Source organism: Otolemur garnettii, unplaced genomic scaffold (assembly GCF_000181295.1).
Source record: "Otolemur garnettii isolate 467f Iridium unplaced genomic scaffold, OtoGar3 scaffold00002, whole genome shotgun sequence".
Classification (NCBI taxonomy): domain Eukaryota; kingdom Metazoa; phylum Chordata; class Mammalia; order Primates; family Galagidae; genus Otolemur; species Otolemur garnettii.
This window is the reverse complement of record NW_003852397.1, coordinates 30809743-30827917: the sequence shown is the minus strand read 5'-3', so window position 1 is coordinate 30827917 and position 18175 is coordinate 30809743. Positions and strand designations below refer to the sequence as shown.

Sequence of the window (18175 nt, the reverse complement as noted above, 5' to 3'; positions counted from 1 at the left end):
TTCCATTAGGCACATTTTACATGCTGCTTAGTCCTAAGTGTATAGTGGCTAACATCTCAGATAGTTCAGATAAGGAATATTTCCATCATTGTAGAAAGTTCTGTTGTGTAGCTCTGATCTAGCCATTGAGATGTCAGTGGAAGTTACAGGAACGTTTCCCTGAGAGTTTTCAAAAGGAAGGAGATACTGACTCAGCTGGAATGTGGCTTTATCCCTTTATCTCCTCCTTTCTTTCTACCTGAAGGTTAAGGTGGGGCAGCCCTCACGTGACCATAAAGCAGCAAGCATATACCAATTCAGGCTAAGCACAAAGATAAGAGGGACCTAGGTCTTTGATATCATAAAGGCAACCACACTATTGCCAGTTTTATTATGAGAAAAATAAAACTGTCAGTTGATTCAAGCCACTATTTTGAGCTTTTTATTACTAACAGCCAAATATTACTTCTAACTTATCTACCCGCAAAAAGTTACCTGAAAAACTTTCCATTCGTAGTTTTGTATAAACAAGTGTCTTTCCAGTTCCCTTTATTTAGGTTAGACTTGAGGACAAGATTCTGGCTAAAAGAAACAAAACGATGTATACACCACAGAGGGGTAGTTATTAACCATTCATTTCAAAATGTCAAATGGTGCAAGGACAGGCAGATGAGCATTAATAATGCCCAAATGAATGTCTCTATTTTACAGTTTGGCCGAAGTAGCACTGCATTTTCCTGGAAAAGATGTTGGTGGTATAGAGATAAAATATTAAAAATAATATTTGATCCTGTACGAAGTGCTAGAAACTTGGCTAAGTGATTTGGTGACATTACTGTGTTTAATACTTGTTACAATACAGGAAGGTAAGTATTCATATCTTCCTTTCTTTGCAAATAACAAGGACTCAAAGAAATTAAGTATCTTGTCAAATCTACACTGCAAGTTAGTTGAGGAGATGGATCTTAAATCCAGGTCAGCTTGGCCCTTGTCACAACTCCATCATGAAATTCTACTGGTGAACAGTATCAGATTCTGGCCCATGCTTGGTTATTTTGAGGTTCTCATTCCATCCACTGCATCACTTTTTTAATAGGCTTCATTCTTTTCTACCATAGACAAGACTGATGATATTGATCTTTGTCTTTATAAGCTTGCGAATAGTCTCAATCATCATTAAATTCAGCAATTCAGTTGCGAAGTTCCTTTAGCAACTTTGTAGACCCTCAGAACTTTTCTAATTCCCAAAGCCAGGGGGTTGGGATGGGAATTACTCTCTATTTTCACACAAATTGGTCAGATGACATTTTTACTGAATAGAAGTCGAAAACAACTTGGATGATAAATGTGAAAACTAGAGAAGTAACATTGAATTCAAACTGAAATTAAATAGTTTCCTGTTTGGAACATTATAGAAGAAAAGTTACCTTAAATTCTTGTTTAGAACTTTACTGATAATTCTGAGATAATGAGAAAATCATATAAAGGAAACATATAGAACTTAAAGACAATATGGGAGGAAAACAATTACCATTGCAGATCTTCAAATCACATTTTACAAAAAAGCAGAATTGTAAAATCATGTTTGACAATGACCTGAATTGTTGCAAAGAAGTTCAAATGTGTTCTGAATTATTTATTAAGAAAGCAAGAAATATATCTTATAATAACTTTTTCCTCCAAATGGTCATTATTAGAGATTAACCAGTCAGTAAGATGAGTCCATTCAAGGGGAATAGACATAGATCTACCCCTTGGTAAGGGAAGTATCAAATGATTTGTAGACATGTTTTAAAACCACTACACCCTCAGGCCTACAAAAGCTACAAATCCTATCTAGCTACCTGTTTCTGAAGTTCTCAGTACATTACAAGTATGTGAGAATTACACATATGAAAAAGAGACATTTTTGTTCCCCATTTGACCCACTATTTCTGTCACTTCCTATATGATACTGTAGGCTTGACCAACATCTAAAATTATCTTTTAGGGCAGCACCTGTGGCCAAAGGAGTAAGGTGCCAGCCCCATATGCTGGAGGTGGTGGGTTCAAATCCAGCCCCAGCCAAAAACTGCAAAAAAAAAAAAAAAAAATATATATATATAATAAAATAAAATAAAATTACCTTTTGGGCCAAATACTTTCATGTATGTTACTAGGTAGATGTTACTTTGTTTATTCCTTGCAATAAATTTAGGAGACCTCATTAGCCCCCTCGAGTAGAACATGCCTTTGAAAATATGTACTTCTTTAATTTTAATTTTTTATTTCAAAATAATAAGAAGGTACAAATGTTCTATTACATGAGTACCTTTTACAATGTGTAAGTTGTAGCTTTTAGTATGCCCGACATCCGCATAGTGTTCATTGTACCTGACAGGTAGGTTTCACCCCGTCTCTCCTCCCCTCTTTCCCCTTCTTGATTTCTAATGACCTTTACATCTCTCTGTGCCAATGTGCGCCGGTTGATCAGTTCCTAATTATGAGAGAGTGTATGTGATGTTTGTTTTCCATTCCTGAGATACTTCACTAATGATAATGGTCTCCAGTTCCATCCAAGTTGCTGCAAAAGACAATATTTCATTTCTTTTTATGGCTCAGTAGGATATATGTACTTATACATATGTAAATATATCACTTTTTTAAATCTACTCATCAATTGATGGACACTTAGATTGATTTCACATCTTTGTGCTTGTGAACAGTGCTGCAATAAACATTCCACACAGGTGTCTTTTCCTTTGGGTAGACACCCAGTTATATATGGACTGCTGGGTCAAATGGTTAAGTCTACATTTATTCCTCTGAGGAATCTCCATACTGCTTTCCATAGAGATTGGACTAATTTACCGTCCCCACAATAATACATGAGTGTTCCTCTCTCTGCATCTGTCCATGCCAGCATCTCTTGTTTTTTGACTTTAATAATGCCCACTCTAACAGGGGTAAGGTAGTATCTCGTTGTGGTTTTAATTTGCATTTCCCTAATGATTAGTGATATTGAGCATTTCTTCATTTGTTTGTTGACCGTTTGTCTGGCTGCTTTCGATAAGCTTCTGTTCTTGTCTATTGCCCATTTTTTAATGGGGTTATGGAAAACATGTACTCCTTCTGATGGGAGGTATTTTTCTGGTGTGTGCAGTTTTTCCCAGGAATAAAAACTGCTTCCTGTGTCACGAGGGTCAACATCTGTATGGACATTGGCACTAATGGGAGGAAGCTACACTACTCTTAATAGAAATGGGCCAGGCCACAGGACACTCAGGCACAAGCTCTGGGATGAAAATTTCTTCCTCATAAGGTTGAAGTGAGGCAGTATGCAAAGTTTTTAAACTAAATTTACATATAGATATTTTTAAAATTTTAAATGAAATCTTACTATATATCCTTCTTTGCAATCAGTCTTTTTAAGTTGATAAATATTAATCTATATCATAATTTATACCAACTAGAAAATATCTCAGTATATGGATATAACAAGACATACACCAAACTAATCCGCTGTTATTAAACACTTGTTTCCAGTTTTTGTCTATTGCACACACTGCTTCCATGAACATGTTTTTATATCATGTACCCTTCATTTGACTTGACAAGAACACCAAGAAAATCACCTCTGTGATATTCTTTCCCAAAATATATGACCCTAGTCTAAAAACTTTCTTCTTAAAAAACACACTTTTCTGTGTTTTCTTAGGATAAAAAATAGAGCAGTTGAGTCAAAGGCTATGCATAATCTTTAGGTTTTTGATACATTCTGCAAAATTACCAGGATGGTAATTTAAACAAATCTATTATTTGTCTACTTTTAAAGTAAAAATCTTACTTTATATGCTTGGCACCTTTAAGTGAAATGTCTCCTTGACAAATTACACAGAAATCAAGTAAATGAGGTGAAAAGCTATGTTGATTGGTTTGATCTAACCATGTCAGATTATATAAAAAAAAATTAACAGATTGTACCCCACATATGCATAAATGTCTTCATGATCTATGTGTATTTGCCTTAATAAAAAAAAAAAGGAAAAAAAAGAAAGAAATATACTCAACAGTTAACTTCTGGCAAAAGTCAGAGAAACTATTGATAAGAACTGCCCAAAAAACAGGACCCAACCCACCTTTCTCAGTCCAGCTGGTTGTCAACAGGCCAAGGAATTAAAGAGTGACTCAAAAACTCTAGGGAATCAAAGACAGAGAGTCAGAAGAAGCCGTTTTATAGTCATTTTTCTGATTGCAACTCCGCTTTCTGCGTTTTTCCAGCAGTGCTGCCTTTAAAGTGAATCACCAGTGATCAAAGGCAGACCAAAATAACGCATTGTTCTGCTAGAGAAGAGAATGTGAAGTCCTATCATTCTGAGGGTATTCTTGGGGGGGAAAGAAAGAAGAGCAAGAGAGAGACCACATTGCCTACTTTTTCTAAAAGCAAGGCCTATAATTTTGCTCTTTTGAAAATCTTTTTTAAAAACACTTGCCTTTGAAAAAGGAATAAGTAATGCTGAGGCATATATTAAAAAGTTTATCTGTTCTGTTTCTATAAACTCTTTTTATTTCAATGTGCAGTAGCTAATCTACCATGTGTCTGGTCTTGCTGTTGATATTTATAGGAAGGGAAAAATTAAAAGGTATTGAACATCTGTGAGTAAGGCACTGTTCTAGGTACCTTCTTATATTCTCATCATACTATTGCTGTTCTTCCCCCCAACCCACCTATGCATCCCCCTTTATAACATTCCTTTGCAGCCTTTCTCATCAAGTGGGGAAGTTTTTGTTTCTCCACCCTCTTGAATCTGGGCTGGCCTTGTGGCTTGCTTTATTCAACAGAATGCAGCATAAATGATGTTTGTTCTGCCAATTTTGAGCCTATACTTCTAAGAGGTCTGGCATATTTCCACCTAGCCACCAAGAGAACAAGCCCAAGCGATCTTTTTGGAAAATGAGTGAGTAATGGGTCAACGATGAGCCTCTGTAGCTGAAGCCCAGATATGTGGGAGCCCAGGCAAGATCAGCAAAGCAACCTTCAATTGTCCAGATCATGTGAGTGAGCAATGCCAAAAGCAGCTGAGGCTGGGAAGAGCTAAAAAAAATGTTCGTTATTTTAAGCCACTGCATTTTGGAGATTGTTTGGGATACAACAATGGCTAATTGATACAAGATAATCTTATTTCTTTTTAAAATAGAATAAAATTGAGACATAGATAAGAATCTCCTGTTAATAGGACAATATGCTTTTGTATGTGCCCCCAAGTAGCTTATACTTATCCTACTATCACATTTACCACCCTGTATTATATTTCTTGGCTTAATTAATTTCCCCAAGTCTGCACAGCTACTAAGTGGGGATAAATCTAAGATCTCTTCCACTACCACTTTTGCCCATAGAATGGAAACAACAAGAAAGCCTAACAGAAGCAAATGTCATAGCTATTTAAATATGATAAAATGAAAGTCACTCTGCCAGCTGTCTTCTGGATAGTGTGTAATGTGTGTGCATATGCACATGTTTATTTAAAAAAAAACTATTCAAGGGGGAGGATAAGCTAGGTAAGAGAAAGCTATTTTTAACTTTAGTAGCATAGTCTTGGTGTAAATCTGAAATTGGCTCATGATGACAACTGGCTTGCTTTTGACAAACTGATTTTTTCCTTCCTTAAAGGCAAGATCACTCTGGAGATAACCACTGGGTACACCTTTTCTTCCTCCCTGTGGGGCTCTGTTCTGCTTTTCTGGTCTTGAGTTGGTCTCTCCTTTGGTTTATTACTTTCAAATTGTCTTTCTTTGGATCAGAAATATAGCAAATTAGATCATGTCATTTATCTCCTCAATATCCTTCAATACCTTTCTATTGTTCCAAAGATTTTCCAAACTCCTTACCCTGGCCTTCAGGGTCCTGCATGATCCATTCCTTTCTACTTTTCCTGGTTGTTCTCACACTATAACCCTCTTCAGCTCTCCAACATCTATGCTGTAGATAAATTAAATTTCTTTCAGGTACCTTAATTCCTGTTTCCATGCCTTCCCACATGTTCTTTACTCTGCTGGGAATTCCCTTTATGTGTGGGTGTGCATGTCCACACACATAGATACATATGCACATATATAAATATACACACTTTTTGGCCTCAGTTTTAAGGCTTGGGATAAATTTCTCTTCTGCTAGAAGGTACCCTTGAATCCCTTAAACAACATTAATATACTCATGGTATGTGCCCCCAAGTAGCCTATATTTATTCTGCTGTAGCATTTATACCCTGTATTGATTTGCTGCCATAATTATCTGTATCTCTTAACTTACTATTTATTTCATTTTCCATTCTATGCCCAAGGCTAGAATGGAGTCTTGTATACATTAGACTCCCAATAAATATTTATTGAATGAATAAATAATACATTGTTATTTATCCTGTGTCTCTTATCCCCAAAAGAATTTTCATAGTTTTTAATACTCAGTATATAAGAAAGAAAGTTGGAATGCTTTGAGTAATAAAATGAAAGAAGAATGAATACATATCAGCTTAAACAATAAGGGACTGATTGGGTCATGTAGCTGGAAGACTCTAGAGGCAGGATGATAATCAAAGGTGATTTTGTCTAGTGACCCTGGTTTTGTGTCACTTCTCTGAAAAACTATGATATAGCTTCAAGTGGTCAGACTACACATCCATAAGTCCAATAGGTGAGAGAAAAAACTTCTGTCCAGAAATCCCAGGCAAAAGTTCCAAGTTTGTTATGATTAGATCAATTAGGCCACATGGCCATTAAAGAGGCAACATTGGAGTCAGGATAATGTAATACGCTGATGACTTAAGCTTCACACTCCCCAAATAGGTGGGTTATGGGGGTATGCAATGGCATATTGAATGAAAATTGGGGCATCATTAAGAAGAGAAGTATGGGTGCTGACTACTGCTGATAATGATTCTGCATTTGTCTCCACATAGTTTGCCATGATTAAATCCATAGTGATTTATAAAACATGTGTTTAATATTCAGGTATGCTGGAACAGTGTGGGATAGAGGTAAAATAGCACTTCTGCCTAAGAAGAACGTAAGCTTCCATTGGCATAACTCTTCTTCTATACTTCATTTCAAATGCAAGCAGAAGTTGATTTGGCATTTTGTAAGCGAGGGGAGGGGAATTGCTTATACAGTTTTGCCCCTTTGGGGCTTCAACATCTTGATAACACTCAGGTTTTGTGTACAAGTATTTTAAAAAGGATGCTGAGACTTTATGAAGATAACAGAAAACTTATTTGAGTATAGAATAATTAGAAGATGAAGCCTGTATATGATTCACCAGATGGTTAACTATAGCATACACGATATATGCTTCTGCTATCACATTCAAGTTCCTTTGCCTCTGCCATGGTGTGAATGTCCCCTTCAACACCCATGTTGAAGTTTAATTGCCAATGTAAAAGTATTAGAGGGTGGGACCTTAAGAGGTGACTATGGGAGCATCATCTTCATGAATGGATTAATTTTTGAGGCACTGGATTAGTTGTTCTGGGAGTGAGTTCCTCATAAAAGAATAAGTTTGGCCTCACTCCTCTCTCTGTTTCATGTGCTTGCCTGCCTTTATGCCATGTTATGACATAGCAAGGAGTAGCCACCAAATACAACCCCTTGATCCTGAACTTCCCATCGTCCTGAATCCTGAGCCAAATAAATCTTGGTTCTTTATATATTACCCTTGGTAAAGTAATCTATACTTTACCAGTCTAAAGTATTCTGCTAGAATAGCAAAAAATGAACTAAGACAGCTTCCTAAGGAAGATAAGGTATGTAGGAATATATTTAACCTCTACAGGGAGGACTATGAGTTACTGAGGAAGAAAATCACAGAGGATGGAAACAAGTGGAAAAATATATCATGAGTGTGGATTGGCAGAATCAATATTGTTATAATATCTATACTACCCAAAGTGATCTATAGGATTCAATGTAATCCCCATTAAAACACCAATGTTATTTTTTACCCATCTAGAAATACAAAATAATGCTATGCATGGTATGAAAAAGCCCGAATAATCAAAGCAACTTTAAGCAAAAAGGGCAAATTGGCAGGCATCACTTTATTAGACTTCAAGCTGTCCTACAAGGCTATAGTAACCAAAACAGCATGGTACTGGCACAAGAACAGAGACATAAACCAATGGGTCAGAACAGAAAACTCAGATATAAAACCATTCTCATATTGCCATCTGATCTTTGACAAAGCAGACAATAACATAAACTGGAGAAAAGAATCCCTGATCAATAATTAGTGCTGGGAAAATTGGATACCCACATGTAGATTAAAACAGGGTCTGAACCTCTCACCACTCACAAAAATTAACTAATGGTGGATAACATTCTTAAACCTAAGTCATGAAATTATAAAACTTCTAGAAGAAAATGGTGGAAAACTCTATTGGTGGCCTAGGCAACCAATTTATGAAGAAGAGCCCAAAAGCAATCATACCAACAACAAAAATTAACAAATGAGACCTGATTAAATTAAAAGAGCTTCTGCACAGTCAAGGAAATAATCAATAGAACAAATAGACAACCTACAGAATGGGTGAAAATATTTGCATGCTATACATCTGATAAAGGGCTGATAACTAGAATCTATAAAGAACTCAAGAAAATCAGCAGGAAAAAAAAATCAAACAACGTCATAGCAAAGTAAGCAAAAGACATGAACAGAAGCTTTTCAAAAGAAAACAGACTAATGGCCAATAAATATATGAAAAAATGTTCAACGTCTTTAATCATTACTTTAATCATCAAGGAAATGCAAATCAAAACCACAATGAGGTTATCACCTAACTCCAGTGAGAATGGCTTTTATCAAAAAATCCCAAAACAACATGTGCTGGCATGGATGCAGAGAAAAAGGAATACTTATACTCTGTTGGTGAGACTGCAAACTAGAGTAACCTCTGTGGAAAGTTGTATGAAGATACCTCGAAGAACTAAAAGTCAACGTACTGTTTAATCCAGCAATCTCACTATTGGGTATTTATCTATTTATTCATTTTATCAAAATGACATGTGTGCTCAAATGTTTTTGCAGTACAATTCACAATTGCAAGGATGTGAAACCTGAGTGGATTCACAAAATATGGTATATGTATACCATGGAGGACTACTCAGGTATTTGTAACAACCTGGATAGAACTGAAGACCATTCTTCTAGGAGAAGTTTCACAAGAATGGTAGAACAAATGCTACATGTACTCACTTTTTTTTTTTTTAACTGGAACTAAATGATGAACACCCATGTATACATTTGGTAGTAAAATTTAACAGAAAGCAAAGCAGGAGCAGAGACAACAGGGAAGAATAAATTCACAGCTAATGGGTACAATGCATACTATCCCAGTGAGGGGCACACTTACAATTTTGATCCAAACTGTACAAAATCAGTTCATGTATCCAAAATATCTGAATCCCTGAAGCATTCTGAAATGTTTAAAAAGACATCTTTCTTGCCAGAAATAGCAAAAATCATTATCTAGACATGACCAAATGTATTTTCTTTGATGTGATCTGGTCTGGATATGTAGTCTTTTCATATTATACAGATTCTGATGAGCCTCTTAACATCATTCTGTGATGGAACAGTACTCACAGCTTTAACATGACTGCCATGTTAAAGTTTTTTATTCTCTTGATGAATAATTTTTTTTTATTCTCTTCATGAATAATCACTCAAAGTTAAAAATTTTTAATGCAGAGCCTTTATCAACTATTTCTGAGAACAGCCCTTTAAATATGCTCTACTAAATCCAACTGCTGGTTGCTCATTGCCTCAGGAATGGCTTTTCTCTCTTTGGCCTAGTTTTCCATTCCTGTATTTCTCTTACTGGAAGCCTCTGTATTTCACCTATTTTACATCAGTGGAAGAACATTTAGCATTTTGCTCTTTGGGGATGAGAAGAAAGATTTCAAAAACGGAAAACATTTCTCTGCCTTAAGCAGAAAAATGATTCTTTCTAAACTGACCACAAACCGTCCTTTCTGGCCTTATCATATTAGAGATTTCACTGTTCCATCCCTTGACTACTACTTTGCAATTAAACTTATCACAAGTAGGACAAAGAAAGATATTGGTTAGGTTATTTAAGAGAGTGATTCAGGTGATAGATTTGTAGAAAGTCAGCCAGTACATCATAATATCTTCACTTCTTCAAATCAATCAGACTTTCAGCCCATCTATTTGCTAAGTATTTTTTAATCCATAAAAAATAAAGACCAGTTCTATTTTCACAGATACTACATTCCACAGCCTCTAATTAAAAATGCCACAAGGAGTAAATTCATTTAGTTGAGATTCATTACTTCCTCATGAATACTTCCTTTGGAAAATATAGGAACACAGAATTGAACCTAAGTATTGAACATTATTCATTTACTCAACAAGTATACACTGAGCACCTGTTATGTGTCAGATACTCTGTTAGTCACTGGAGAGACAAGGCCAGAAAAAAAAGAGAGACTGATACATTAATGGGTGGCAGAAATGAAACAGATAACTCTGGGAAAGTATACGGAGATGAAGATAGTGAATGTTCAGGATGCATGATAGGATAATGCTGAGGGAGTTAACAGCATCTAAGGAGATAATATTTAAATTCAGACATGAAAAATGAGTAAGGGACAGCCAGAAAAATGGAAGTGAGGTAAAAGAAAAGGGAAGAGGAAGGACTGTGTGATAAAAATCCTGAAGTAAAAGGGTCAGGGAGAGGTGTAGCAGAGAGAAGCAGAGGGAGGATCAGGCCGGGCTGGAGGTGGAAGGAGAGATTGGTTGATTCTGTGACTTCAGCCAGATGGGACTCACAGGAGGAAGGAGCTGAAGAGAGAGGAGGGAGGGAGTCCTGCAAGGTCTGATTAGATTAATAAGAGCTGACTTCAAAAAGTAATTAGAGATTTCTAAAAAGGGACTGGCATGATTTTATTTTCCTTTAGAAAGCTTCCTCTAGCACCTGGGTAGAGAATTGATTGAAGGTGAGCAAGGCTAAAGACAGGGATGGTGATCTGGGTGAAAGATGCTGGTGACCTAAACCCAGGTGGTAAGCAGGAGCATGAAAGAACTGGAGGATTTCAGAGACACTCATGGGGCAAAACCTCACGTGACTTAGAGTGCATTTACTGGGAACCTAAACCATCTGAACAGTTCAAAGGTATGGCATGATTTTACTATGGGTTTTACTAAACTGTAGCAAATGCTACTGGAATTCTCCCTCCTTGCCCCTCCCTAAGCCTCCTCGCTCAAATCTAAGACCACCTGTAGATACTTGCCACACAGAGATGATTGCCTACCTTTATGTCTGCTGACTTTCTCTGGCCACTAGAATGAAGCAGGTCAGGATAGAAGCCCATCAATGTCCACAACTCTCAACCAAAGAGGGATTGAAATTGGTGGATGAGTATTCCAGCTTCCTTGTCCAGTCCTGGGATGACTTCAGGCCTTATCCTACATAGTCTCTCTCAAGGTCCTCAGACTGAGCCCCACTTGCCCACAGTGACAACCATGTATTAATAAATCTTTGGTGGCTTTCTGACCCTCCCTGTCTACTGCCCCGTCCCTTCACTTCTGCTTCCTGGGATCATCTCCCAAATAAACCACTTAACCAAAATCCCTATCTCAGGGTCAGTTTGGGTTTTTTTTTTTTTTTAGGGTCAGTTTTTTTGAGAACTTCCTTTATTGAGCATCATATTTTTGCAAGATTTACAAACTAAAAGAGAATTTATTTTTTTTATTTTTATTTTTTTTACATTTCAATCTGAAAGCAGTCACTGTTTATTAACTGACCAGATTACAAAAACAATCAGGGCAGATACCTTAGTTCATTCTTCTAATAAGCCTATTGATTCAGTCTTCCCTGTTACCAGCATCTCCACTTTCTACAAAGTGGGTTGTCTTTTTCTTCATTCCCCCCGTGGAGATGATAACTTGAAGGGCCACAAGAAGTTATTTGCTTCTTTGAAGCGTTTTCCAACAGTATAGATCTCATGAATCAGATCCTCCATGCAGATGATGCCATATTTACCAAGAGATCATGCAATCAAACTGTTGTCAGTCAATGCAATTCGTTTCTTACTGATTTTGCCATAACCACGCTTGTAGATTAGCTCATTTACTGACTTCAGATTTGGGTACCCCCTTGCAATATACGGTCCTACAGTCCTCAGCATGTTAATGGAAGCCTTGTTGAGCTTAACAAAAGTTCCATTGAAGATCTGGCGAAGGCGAAGAAGCTGCAACACCTTTCGGACCTTTGGACTCACACCATTGATACCTCTGATCCTGATGACAAATGCCAATTTGGGTTCTGCAAGTACATAGAAGTTTCCAGCTTTTCTTGCCATCCTAGCCATCCGAATCTCAGTTCTGTACATCTGCCTGTATTCCTTATGATAATGCTTAGCTTTTTCATAGATAAGCTTCCTCCTTGCCTTTCGAAGCATCTTTTGGGCACATTTCTTTCTCAGACACTTGATCTTCAGCTCTGCGAAATTCTTTCGCTTTTTCTTAAGGGTTTCTGGCACAGCCGGAACCTTCTTTTTCTTCTCTTCGACAGCCTCCATGGTTCCAGCCGGAAAAAGAGGACTAAAAGAGAATTTTTTAAGATATCTTTTCATGTCTTTGGATTTTATACTCATTTAAATGATGGACTTTTACTCTTCTGCTTCTTCAACAGCAAGATTTAGTCTTCCATTCTATTGGTGTCTGAGGATCAGAGTTTTCAGTTCTGAGTGCAACTATTATGCTTTAAATCTTCACTGTTCTGATGCTCTCAGCTCATATTATTAAACACAATATCCCTAGAAAGCTCCCCAATTTCTTGATGTCAATAGCCTACATATTATCAAGTGATTGTTCATAGAAAGTCAGTATTTAAGGTCTGTATCCAATAAATAAAATAAAATTATCTCTCACTTCAATGACAATCAACAAGACCCTTCTTATATCAGAATTGCCGCCCTCCTTTCAACTTCACTCCCACTAACATTTACACTTAACAATGGGAATGGATGTCAGAGAAAACTGGCAAGGAGAAAGAAGAGAAAAAGAAGGCAAGGCCAGACAAGTCTGCATTAGAGGGAAAACTGGAAAGTAAATGTGTTTGTCTGCTAAGGATGAGGTAACAAAATGCCACAGGCTGAGTGGCTTAAATAAGAGAAATGTATTACCTTGTAGCTCTGGAGGCTAGGAGACAGCACAAAATCAGGGTGCTGGAAGCGTTGGTTCTTTCTGAGGGCTATGAGGAAACGATCTATTCTAGGTCTCTGTTCCTAGATTGTAGGTGACTGTCTCCTCCCCATGTCTTCACATCACCTTCATTCTGGGTGGTCAATCAGTGTCCAACTTCCCTCTTCTTCTAAGACAGCGATTGTATTGGGCCAGAGCAAATTGACCTCATTTTAATTCAAATACCTCTTCTAAGACCCTAACCCTAAATATGGTCACATTTTGAGGTACTGAGGGCTAGGACTTCAATATGTGAATTTTGATAGGACTCAATTGAGCCCATAGCATAAGGGAGATAAAATATTTCTAAGGTGTGTTCTGAGCCCAGTAGGATTCCCTCTAAAGCCTGGCACCTTTAACAACCTCAATGCTGAGAATGTTCATTCAGAGTGAATTAAGAACTAAATCATCAATGAAAATGTTATTATGTTCAGAGTAATGTACTTATGGGAGTAAGGAGCATATTATTTGTATAGAATTAAGTTTTAGCAAGTGGGGTTATATGGTGATCCACTGGTTAATGGGAAATGTAATTAGGCAGAGCCCATTTCTCATACTTACACATTCTGCTAATGAAAGTTTCAATTTTGTGGCTAGTTATTACCTGTGGGTAGTGTGTTTTTCCCAAAATCTCCAGATTGCTCCTACAGAAAAAGCAACAGTGGCTACATAGGACAAGAAGATTTTCTTCACATCTGGTCTAATTACATCATTCTCCAAACCCTAAACAAGGGTATTTCCACTGTAACTCATCTTGCATTGGCTCCACAGCCACAATCTCCAGGCCATGCCAGCTCATGCTATCTGTGATCTCCATCTTTCTCTCTCTCACACAGCAGAGTCAGCCATGGCCAGGCCTCACTTAGGCCCACCTCCCAAGTGGCAGACAAGTAGAGTGTAAAGATCTGGTCCAGTCACACTGCTGCCCTCTCCAACAGTGCCTCTGTCCATCTAACTCTCTGCCTGACAGGATCTCTTCGTGGTGGCTGGGAGCAAGCAGAGGGAATTATGCCTCCTGCAAATCATCTAAATTCAAATACCTCAGCCATATGCACCTACATTTTATTAATAAGTATTTGTTCTTATTAGGTCTTGTCAAGAGCCCTCCCTTGAAGAATAATTTACTATATGATAACTTTTGATGACTCCCTGGATTTCACACAAATTCAATTTTAAAGAATAGCATAAGCCATTATCTAGGGATAAATCAGAAAGCAAATGCTTTACCACCTGCCAACCATTTGATCTCACCTCATCTTCCTTATGTTAAAAGAGATCATGGTATAATGTGAGAAAAGCATCTGTGAAAAATAAAGCGTGTCGCAGGCTTCAAGACTTATTTCACATTAAGCAAAGTGTTCTCTACCCTATTAGCTCAGACTGGCTGGCCATATCTGCAGATCGCAGAGAGGGAAGAGGAAAAGCAGGAACAACCATTTCCCAGCACCCAGTAGTGTCAGGTGGTGGACTGGATGCTGTGAGTGTACCACCTCATTTATTCCTCCTCGTAAGTCAATATAATAAGGTGTGTAAGTCCCATTTAAAGATAAGAAATCCAAAGCTTAAAGAGATTAAAGAATTTGGCCATGTGGGAAAGGCCGAGTGTGTATTTGGGAAGAGAGGAACCTCATACTTTTTCCACTGCACCTTTTGATTTCAAACCATTTTTACTGTTTCATGTGAATATTCTCCAAAAGCAGTGAAAGCTTTATCTGGCAGAACTTCTAGTCAGAGCATTTTCTAGCATTTGGGCAAACCCACAGAGACGTGGTGTTAAGCCTCCATATACTTTCTTAACCCCAAATTTATACAACATGTCAGTAAACTGTCATTTTTGCTACAAACATCCAGCTAGAAGCACTCCTAAAATTACTCAGAGTGATGGTTTATAACAAGAGAAGTGCTCTGAGAGGTAAAGAAAGCCAGTCAAAGAATTTCCCTATCCCCAAGACACAACAATAATAGTAATAATAATAGCAACAACAATAACAACACCTTATTTAAAAGATGAGAAGAACCACCACAACCAACAAAGTATCATATAAGCTGACAAATATGGCAGCTGAGTCAGGGGAGTGAAGAAGAAGATTCTGGTACAACTTTGCAGAATCAATGCTGGGTAAAGAAGATTAATAAACCATCCTAAGGCATTATCACCAACAGCCCCCAGTGAGCACAGTCAGTAATTGAGGGGGAGTTGTAGAAACTCTATTTTTGTGCTTATAACCACAGGAAGTCTGAGGAATAAGAGGAATTCCTAGCACTCCACACATTCGGTCTAGGCATCACAAGACTGAGAGAAACAAGAAGAAAGAAAGAGAAATGATCAGAACCACCCAGATCTAACCATCCCCAACAACAAAAAAGACTTAAGAGAGCAAGACAAAAGCTATGCTCTTAGCGGGGGGAGGGATACACTGAAATTCAATGTATCAGACTCAGTTCCCCCTCAGAACTGTGAATGAGGAGCCAAATCTCCAGAAAATGTGTTATTTTTCTTCTTTAACTGCTAGGAATAGAAATAGCTACAAGGAAGACAGGTAAATGGAAATGGTTATATGAAACAACCAGGACGATCTCACTGATAGATGTTCCACACTAACTTAGAGGACTTATCCAAAGAAAGATGTGATCCCTGCCTTCTCACCACCCACAAAACATAGGAAACAGCTCCAACCAAGAGCAAGGATTCTTCCTGATACAAGAAATTTGACAAATCCTCAGAAGAAAGAGAAGCCTCAGGTCCTCCAAAGACCACATACAGCTCAAGCAGAACTCCCCCAAATCCCTCCCAGTGCTCCGCGCTGGGACACATCAAAATCTCTCAGAAGAAGTAGATAAAGTCACTAAAAGAGTAAGGAAAGAGCTGAGGAAAATCAGTCCACATTATTAGACAAATGGAAAGTTTAAGTTGAGTTGTCCTCATCAAACCATTAGGAAAGCATATTACAGCCATATGAGATGGCAATAAAGAAAACATGGAAATAAATAAGACTGTTCAAAAACCTAACCTGGAAGAAACTATCTGACAGTATTGCATGCTATAATCTTTTCTACAGGCTTCTACAGAAAATGAGATCAGTAAAAATAAGACCACAAACAAAAGATAATTTTAAAAAAATGGGATAAGATAGAAATTGAGATTGCACTGATAAGAAAACAAGCCAAAGACCAAAACAACCCATCATGGAACAAGAACTATAACAGACACAGCTGAAACCAATTACAAATATATAAGGAAGGCTTAATCACAGTTTTAATCTAAAAACATAGAGGAAAAGAAGATGAACAGCCTAAAACAATAGAAAAATATAATAGAAGCAAAGAACAGAAAACAAAAAACAATGGCCCAACATAAGGCATATTATTGTTCCAGAAATAGAAAATTCCATAAATAGGACAGAAAATGTATTAAAAGTTAGATAGAGGAGATTTTTCATGAAATAAGGAAAACCAGTCTACATCCTGAAAGGATACAGACTGCTCCAAGAGAAATTAATAATTGTGAGACAATGGGTGGTTCCTGTGGCTCAAAGGAGTAGGGTGCTGGCCCCATATGCTGGAGATGGCGAGTTCAAGCCCAGCCCTGACCAAAAACTGCAAACTAATAATAATAATAATAGTGAGAGAATTATTGAAATCATAAATTATTGAACTTGAGGCTAAAAGAAAATTCTTCAGATATTTAGTAGGAAAAAGAGTTTTAAGGACAAAAGTAAGAACTGACTTCAGAATCTCCATCACAAAATTTAATGACAGAAGTCAGTGACCAATGTCTGCAATGTTTTGAGTTTAAGAAATTCTGATCCAAGACTATTTTGAAAACCAAGATGTTTTGCAAGTGTAAAGGAAAAAGAAAAGGTTACTTTTCTCCATGAAAGAGTGAAAGGATTATAACATCTAAGAGCTTTTAATGGAAAAACTCCCAATTTTTTTAAATCTCTTAGATTGAGCCTATGAAACACTTTTACAAAATAGTAAGGTCATTAACAACAACAATAAATTGTAAGTTCACAAACATAATTCATCAAATTCTATTTCAGTTTCTCAGAGTAAACCCCAAGAAATGGATTTTGAAGGTCGTAATAGTCCCCAATGATGTCATCTCTATGACGTTAATGATTCAGCTCAAACATCCACCATTTCCCCTAACAACTTTGAATGGAGCTTCCACTCAAAAATACATCTGTTTCCTTGTGGAGGAACAGTTTTTTCATGGCTACTACTTCTTGTTACAAATCTCATATGTTTACTGCCTGCTGAATGAAATATGAAATTGTACCTTTTTTAGTGAGTCTGGAAATGGCTTTTCCAACATCTTAAGAGTATTTACAGAGCAAATTCATGAGTTTCCATATCCTTTGCGCTTTTACAACCCCCATTGTCATCCTGTCTCCACCTTATAAAGATGCTTCCTACATTTTCTCAGTCCTTGTTCTGAGACTCCAGTTCCCCCTGATTCACTTTAATTCCTCTTCTCTGGATAAGTTTTGCGACACTCATATCTTATATTGTTGGACGTATTTAGCTGTTAGTAAAGAAAACCATTTTCCTACAGGTCAGCAAATACTTCATAGGTGACTCCAGGGCTAAAAAATGGAAAAAAAAATTATTACAAATGGCAAGCTGTAAAATAGCATCTGAACTTCAGGATTGTCTCCTATCAGTGAAGGAAATATGGGTAGTGTAACCACTACTGAAATGACAATGAAGAAAAGTGCCAAGAGCACCAAGTTACTATGGCCCAAACTCAGTGGGTAGAATCTTACAATAAAATCTGAGATCTGGATTGGAACTGCTTTGGGGGCAAGGAATGGAGGAAGAGAAATAACTAAGTGAATGGATGAGACATTGTAGTTATGAAATAAGTTCAGCAAAGCCAATGCTTGATCATAGTGACTTTCTTAAAAAGTATGATTTATGATCTGATCATTAGATGGTTTCAAGTGTGATCCC

At 37.3% G+C, this 18175-nt stretch overlaps 1 pseudogene across 1 annotated transcript; it reads right to left on the bottom strand.

Moving 5' to 3' along the window:
- Nucleotides 1-11809: 11809 nt before the first annotated feature.
- On the bottom strand, nucleotides 11810-12570 carry LOC100965028 (annotated as a pseudogene). The gene has a single exon (XR_152749.2). The product of XR_152749.2 is annotated as a 60S ribosomal protein L7 pseudogene (transcript).
- Nucleotides 12571-18175: the final 5605 nt, after the last annotated feature.